Source organism: Crinia signifera, chromosome 4, assembly GCF_055691185.1.
Source record: "Crinia signifera chromosome 4, ASM5569118v1, whole genome shotgun sequence".
Classification (NCBI taxonomy): domain Eukaryota; kingdom Metazoa; phylum Chordata; class Amphibia; order Anura; family Myobatrachidae; genus Crinia; species Crinia signifera.
In genome coordinates this window covers 3,178,553-3,185,838 of record NC_139220.1, presented here as the reverse complement: position 1 = coordinate 3,185,838, position 7,286 = coordinate 3,178,553, and positions in this window count along the sequence as shown.

Sequence of the window (7,286 nt, the reverse complement as noted above, 5' to 3'; positions counted from 1 at the left end):
AAATGTTTAATGCGCGCCTTTGGTGGACAATGTCCCTGTTTATGAAGTTTATTGTGAATTTTGTCTTAATCTGTGTGGCATTATGTGAATTCTGGCTCAATCCGTGTGGCATTATGTGAATTTTGTCTCAATCCGTGTGGCATTATGTGAATTTTGACTCAATCTGTGTGGCATTATGTGAATTTTGGCTCAATCCATGTGGCATTATGTGAATTTTGGCTCAATCCATATGGCATCTTATGAATTTAGCTCAATCCATATGGCATTTTATGACTTTGGCTCAATCGGTGTGGCAGTATGTGAATTTTGGCTCAATCCATATGGCATCTTATGAATTTGGCTCAATCCGTGAGGCATTATGTGAATTTTGACTCAATCCATTTGGCATTATGTGAATTTTGACACAATCCATGTGGCAGTATGTGAATTTTGACACAATCCATTTGGCATTATGTGAATTTTGGCTCAATCCATTTGGCATTATGTGAATTTTGGCTCAATCCGTGTGGCATTATGTGAATTTTGACACAATCCATGTGGCATGATGTGAATTTTGACACAATCCATGTGGCATTATGTGAATTTTGGCTCAATCCGTTTGGCATTATGTGAATTTTGGCTCAATCCGTGTGGCATTATGTGAATTTTGACACAATCTATGTGGCATTATGTGAATTGTGACACAATCCATGTGGCATTATGTGAATTTTGGCTCAATCCATTTGGCATTATGTGAATTTTGGCTCAATCCGTGTGTTATTATGTAAATTTTGGCTCAATCCGTGTGGCATTATGTGAATTTTGACACAATCCGTGTGGCATTATGTGAATTTTGGCTCATTCCATTTGGCATCATGTGTAAGGGGCAAGTATAATGGGGTCTAGTATTTTGTTGCATAATGTGTAGAAGTTGTATATGGTGTTGTACACTACACTCAAGGACATGCCCCCTGTTAAGTGGCCACACCCCCTTTTCCAGAGCGCGCCTTCGGCGTGTGCACAACTACATCCTTCACTTTTGTTGCCATGGTGGGCCTGCGTACTTTAAATGCCAGGGCCTATTTTTAATCCCATTCCCACCCTCTCTCTGCCGCTCTCTTAGCATGTACACTGGCACCACTAACACTGGCCCTCCCCCACCTAAACCCTCTTTTATCATGGTGCCCCCCCTGTCATTTTATCCTGGATCCGCCCCTGGCGGCGGTGGGTCACGGTAGAAGCCAATAGACTTCTATGGGGCATCGTCAACTTTTCCTTGCGATGCCCCCCGTCGCGGTAACCCGGTGGGGGATCTTTAGAGCATCCCACAATGCGGTAACAGGATTTCTACTGCATTTTTAGTTTAGAGAATCCCGCCCTTAGTGATCTAAAAATGTAGGTATAATATTGAAGAGTGATCAATTGGGTTTAAAATGATAACAACATTTATTTGAATCAAATATAAATAAAATTGATAATATCTAAACATTAGGGGTAATGCAACATATAAAATAGAATCAATATAATTCTAATGAGTGTTTAAAAACAATGGATGACAGTGGGAAAGAAACCAAATGAGTATTAATATACTTAGTGCAGTCCCGCTAGTTCCTATTATGCTCCCTTGTTGGTTAGTCCACAACAAAAAGAGAACGAGCAGCTCTGTATTTGGGTAAAAGATAGTCAATGGGTTGACCTATCACAAATATTTAATAGCTAATAAGCAATAAAAAGGTACATTTACCAGCGAAAAAAAATTAATAGCATATGAAATTAATCAATTAATAGGCAATAAAATTGCTAACAATTCCTCACCAACCATCAACCTCTGATGTGATGGAAAGTCCCGGATGTGAAAGTCCAAGGGGAAAAGCTTATTTAGTCCAGGGGGAGAACCACTGTGTTGTAGGATGGGGACAGGAGTGGCCCAAGATGGCACAAATCACCAACTCCTTCCACCGTGCCACTGGAAGACAGTGACGTCCTCAACCTCCTGGTGTAGCAATGCGATGAGAATTTGTATCCAAAGATAGAAATCAGGATATGGTATCCAAGTGAAAGTGTCCGGGTTAGCAATCCAGGAACAAATGGTTGGAGGGATATAGCAAGGAGTTACCTTACGCGTTTCGCTACGCCAGGTAGCTTTATCAAAGGATGGTCCTTGCATGGGTCTGGCTGGTCTTATTTACCTGTGTTACATGGGTCATGTGACCAATGAAGCCTAATTGGACCAACCAATCCGTACAAATACAAAGTAAAATAGCGTCTGAGTAGGAGGCAAATAAACTGTACTATATATCAATGCTTAGTCGATCGTGCGGTAGTAGCACCGCTCATTTTTGGTGCACACCCCCGTGTACGCCCATATTTACGCCCATTTTCCCTCATTATTTCGGCCGCTCCCCTCATCACGCCCCTATGCCGCCCCCAATGCCCGTACCCTCGCGTACAGGTTTTTTCGCACGTAGAGACCCGTCCGTAAGCGTTGTGGAGTGTTCGCGCCTGCGCATTAGCGAATGTACGCATGCGCAGATCTTAAAAAATCCCGGGACGTACGCGTACGGCCCGGCCGCTCCAACCAGAATAAGGCCCTTAGTGTGGAGGGCCAGAGAACCTTTGGCCTGTTGGCTGGACACTATTGCTCTCCCCCCCAATCTGGTTTATGAGGGGTCTCATATCTTATCTTACATCCTAACTCCAGAGGAGTCCACAGATGGCTACACTCCCTGGGTCACCAATAGTCCACACACATAATACATGACATGTTCTGATCTCCCACATAATAATCACAGGCGGCATGATTTTACCAAACATACCAGACATACATTGATTGAACAGATAATCATAACAGGAGGCATACGTTAATTTGATCGATCACCTGATCTGATCGTTACACCTCCCCCTTTTAAAATGGCGCACAGAGGCGGTGACCCACGTCACCGTCTCATCAGTGCGCTAATAACTACATCACCTGGACAGGTAGCAGTGGTCTCTGTGCTGAGACAGACTGCCACTGATTCTGCGGGATCTGTACTAACACTTCCCTATACTTGACGTCTGTTATGGCACCGCCTGACGCCATAGCCGTGGCTAGGGTGGGCAATGGGCATAGTCCCTGTCCCTCTCGCAGGAGATTGCAAACTAAAAGCACACAGGTGTCCTTGAACCCATAGTCTGTGAGCACACTGATATAGTGGGAGCTGTGCCCATCCCGGCTGGTATTGACACAACCCACCACAGCTGTGCGTCGGACTCCTGGACACGGATTCTCCCCTGCAGCTGGCAGTTTGGCCTTACTCACTGAGATCAGTACCAGACCATTCCGCCACACCCCAAACGGCCATCCCCTTGGGACTCGTAACTCAGCACGTTTAACTATACCACAGGTGTGGGGCATTCTCCCAGCACTATATACAGACTTAAAAATGTCTTCCCAGCACCTCTCCTGAGCTGACTGACCCCCCCTCCCCTTCACTGGGGGGAAGGTCCACTCACTCAACACCTCACACCTCATCCTTTTGTGAGGAGATTCGCTCTCGGTGTCTGTGTGTGTGAATTGTGAAGGGGGGCACGTTTCTGCAAGGGGGAATACCAGAAGGTCCTTGTCCCCTGTCTTGGGAACATCCCAGCTCAGCTTTTCTGAGGTTAATATAGCTGAGTTTACCTGTGCTTCGCGGGCCCTCCCACCCTTCTGGTTACACACAGCAGCTTCGCTACTAGCCACTGGCTCTATTCCTGACACAACCCTCTCACTGTACCCAGGGGTATCTTTCCCACTTCCCAGGTATGGGGCAGCCTGTGCAGGGTTGGTTCTCAGTTCTGCGTGGAAAGCCAAGCTTTCCATGGCAGTCCAGGACACCTTCCTGAGCCTGACCTTCCCTCCCAGACCCGCAGGTTCTGTGGCTGGGGTGGTGCCACTGAGGTTCTCAAGAGAGGCATCGGTTATCCAGTGACGCTGGAAAAATGCACTCTCTGGAGGGTTCTCAGTGTCTGGAGGGAACCCCTGCTGTGTTCCTGTATCTGTGTTTGTGTGGCTACAGTAAGGAGGGGGGTTTGGGGGGAAAGCTGCAGTAAGGGACACTCTCTCCCTATCTGACAGGTCTACAGTGCACACAGGACCCACCGGGTCACTTATTATACCTGGTACCACATTTCCCACAGTAGCGCAAGACATCACATTATCAACAGTAACATCAATATCATAACCTGGGGAGACATCCTGCAATACCCGCAAATTAGCCTGTGCATCTTCCACAACACATGGGGCCCATCCTGCTGGCTTACAATTGCACCATGGCAAACCCGCTATATCTGGATCCCATTGTCTCTGAGCAGGAATGGGGTTATCTGAGCATGTTATCACCAGTAACTTATTGGCAGGTACATGCGCTGCCTGCAACCAACTCAGATCTGTCCCATTTGTGCAGTTAGCGTCCCCTGGCACCATGTCACAACCAGACATCACTGGAGGAACAGGGTTAACGTCTAGCACAGCAACCTTAATGACATCACCAGCAGCACTCCTACCACTGATGAGTGAGGGTGTCTCATTCCCAACTAGATTAGGGCATTCATTTAACCCCACAAACTGGCAAGGATTACCCACTATACCTGTCTCTAACTCACCCTCCACCTCCACCGAAGGTACGGCACTATCACAGATCATCCCAGGGGCTTCACACAAAATAACAACATTGCAATGTTCAGCATGGTTACATACTACCTGAGATGCATCATATGGTTCAGAAGGGTTAGCGACATTGACAGATATGTGTGGAGTTAATAAAAGTCCCACATCAGTAGTCCCACACATACTTGTGTGCATACCGTCAGAAAGTCCCATTCCTAGTTCCGACATAGTCTCTTCCCTGCATACTTTCACTATGCAGTCAGCCCCTTCCGGCAACAAATCTGGAGCAACGGGTGGGAACATGCTGCTCGCATCTTCCAGCAGTTTAAACTGGGCCTTGTGATGTGAGGTCTCTGGAACAGGTTCCACACCGATTGTAGCAGGCCGGGGGACCATGTCCATGAGGGAAACCCCGGTAGGCTGTGTCGTTGGTTCCATAGCTGGTGATAGAAGCTGTTCCAGGCGATTCCTTTCAGCATCTGCCCAGCGGCACTGCTCTTTCCACCATGGAGTATCGAGCTTTTTACAATCATAAGCATATTGCTGCGCTATTTCAAAACAGTCCGTCAGGTCTCTCAGCAGCAACCAAGGAGTCGCATCGGGACCCCAGGTTAGAAACTCGCCGCGATACATGCCGAAAACATTGCGCTCATCATTTCGTGCATGGGTGAGCCGCTTGATCATCTCCCAGCGGGAATTGTTGGGGCAGGAGATACCTTGCAGCTGACATTCTGTAGTGAGTTCCTCTGGGCTCATAAGCCTAAACGGATAATCATCACCATATGGGTCAGTATACTCACTGGGCTCTTCTGGTGCTGTAGGGGATTTGTACTCTGCAGTCTCCCTGACTGCCACACATCCTACAGTCTCCCTGGTGCTAGCAGAGATGTCAGCTCTCTGAGCATCGGTGGTAGTGTCCAGGGCCAGCTCATTACTCACAACCAAGCTGACACTCACTTGGCTTCCTCTGTCTGCTTCCAAGACAGGGAACTGTGCATGACGCGGTCCGGTGAAATTCGCGTCAGCGGTGATTTGGGACCTCTGTCCCTTGTTAGGCTCCCCATGATTGATAACAGAGTCCACATCATGATCCAACACATTATTTACTTCCGCAGACAGTAAAAGTTCAGTACGAAGCCCATCTCCTGCTAACTCAGTAGCCACGGCAGATAAAGTCTCACGTAAAGGTTCGCCATCATGATGCCCTGTATCATCCTCCACTGGTTCACCAACAGCGATCAGCCCCCTGAGCCTCACCAGTTCCAACTGGTACTCACGCTCGGCCTGACGCTCTGCAGCCTCTCTGTCGACAATGGCTTTGCGCTCCGCAGCCTCTCTGTCGACAATGCCTTGGCAGAACTGCACCAGCTGCAAAGCGAATACGGGGTTCACATTCTTCAATTGCCTGCTAGCAGCTAGAAGGTCGATCTGCAGTGTAGACTTGCTGGGTCCAGCAGAAGGGTTTAACCCTGGCGCGGCATCGTTTGTACTGTCCAGTGCTGACTGAGCCCCTGGGGTAGGATTGTCCATGGACTGGTTTCCTCCAGCAGCTAGAGTCCGATCGGCATCCACTAGTGCCTGAATCATTCGTTTTCTACTCTGGCCAGACCAAGGGATATTCCTCTGCACACACACGACCGCCAGGTCATCTCTCCTCATCTGCTGGTAATCAGCCATCCGGAGTCTCACACTTGTCAAATAAAATGATAGGAAAGAAAAACAAGAGAAGGGAGGGAACAGAAATTGCATCCACTGTGTGACTTTTAAAACTATAGTAAAGCTCTGAGTTCTGATTCTGGTGATGTGGGTATTTCCCACAAAATTTTACCCACACTCACTTAAGTTCTTAAAGAGAAAATGAATTCTCCATCCCACCGCTGCCACCAAATGTCACGGACCCACCGGTCGCCTGCTCCGATACGTCAATCTGAGCAGCTCCGGCCGTGACTGGGGTTCACTTAGGACACTCGGGTCCTTTCCTTGAGGTACACTGCCACCAGCCAAAACCTGATTTTAGCGCTTGAAACTGCGCAAGGGGCGGCTTGGCTCGCACCTGACCGCACAATACAATATACAAATGGTAACACGCTGGAGCGTTCTCTTCTGAGGCTAATGAGTCTTAAGAACACAGAACCAGGACTGAGAATATGTATTATTTATTCCTAGAAATACTACAGAGCTTTAGAAAATAGTTACAAGATTTTACAGTGTTTTTAAAAGTACACACGAGTTTTAAATGCAATTTCAGAAATAAAATAAAAAGGGAAAATTGACAGAACCGTATCTTACACTTAAATACAGATCCGGACGTGGGGGGTTTCTCCACAAGAAATCTCTGGTCGCTTACATCCTGTTTGCTAGACCCCCAGGTAGTGACACTGACTATAGGGAGAAGGGTCTTAGTTATACCTTGAAGACTCCCTCATCCCTCCCACCCTTGGGATTTTTAACCATTCCCTTGCTGAGCCTAGTGAAGGTCCCTAGATATAGGATCTTTGCCATAAAGAATTTGTCCCTGCTTTGAAGTAGATTTTATACATTCCTCAAGCGATAAGAGGTAATTTAGTGGAGGGCCAGAGCAACTTTGGCCTTTTGGCTGGACACTATTGCTCTCCCCCCCAATCTGGTTTATGAGGGGTCTCAGATCTTATCTTACATCCTGACTCCAGAGGAGTCC